This window comes from Carya illinoinensis, chromosome 10, assembly GCF_018687715.1.
Source record: "Carya illinoinensis cultivar Pawnee chromosome 10, C.illinoinensisPawnee_v1, whole genome shotgun sequence".
NCBI classification, from domain to species: domain Eukaryota; kingdom Viridiplantae; phylum Streptophyta; class Magnoliopsida; order Fagales; family Juglandaceae; genus Carya; species Carya illinoinensis.
Genome location: NC_056761.1, coordinates 19,261,440 through 19,262,500, shown reverse-complemented (window position 1 = coordinate 19,262,500; position 1,061 = coordinate 19,261,440).

Sequence of the window (1,061 nt, the reverse complement as noted above, 5' to 3'; positions counted from 1 at the left end):
TTATCTAGAGGAATCACTAAGATTTTTGTAGTAGCAAATTAAACTAAGATCAACTCAAAGAGAAATATGCAAAGGAAATAAAACTGACGTTCAAAGATCAAATTTATGGGAAAGAAAACTTCTAGGAAATCGACTTCACCTAATTCTAGGAAATCGAGCGGCCAAAAGCATCCGCTCGAGCGATCTTGTAAAATCTGCAATACGAAATTTTGCAAGTCATCACTTTAGGTTGAAGTAAACACTTAACTCTTGCTTGGCAAATTGCTAAATTTTTGATTGATTTTCCTGCTATCTTTGATGTTAAAAGAGTAACATACTAGTGATGAAATCTAAATTTAGATAATAGCTTGGTAAGCGATGATACTTCTTTATGGGGTCTAGTTGATATTGTCTATAGTAGCATTTTATTTTATTTTCTTTTTGTTTGACAACAAACAAAGTTGTCAGTTTGGAGATGTTTGATGACTTGCATAATTTAATATATTTTACCACATCTTAACTTTAAACTTTAGTATAATTTTATTTACTTTTGTTGATTTTAGGCTTCATTGTTGTTATTTAAATTTTATTTCAGATTTAAAAAAAATGAAGATCCAAATTTTAAAAGCCTATCGTTTAAGTTCTCCCAGATTTAAATGAAGATTTATTTGAATATAAGAGTTGATCACCAGTGCTATTTGGGAACAAAAATCAAGTTAAATTTTTTAAGATGCTAAAGATAAAAGATGATTTCCAAATTTAAAAGGAAGAGAAGTCGGCAAAGAGAAGTGATTTAGATATACTTTATTGGCGTCTACCACTAGATGAGAAAAAGTAAAAATATAAAGTAAAGAAAGTATTCGTCAAATTCAAAAAGAGAAGATGACGTGGGAAGCTTAGATTTCATTCTATCTATGGATCTAACTACCCATCGTAATAATTACTTGGAAAATTAAAGGTACACTGGTTTTGACTTGGTCAATTGGTGAAAGATACATAAATGGTTTTATTGGGGGCACAAAACACGGAGCTTTATTTCTTTAGCAATTTGACTTGGGATAGAGATACAAAGCTGGAGATTT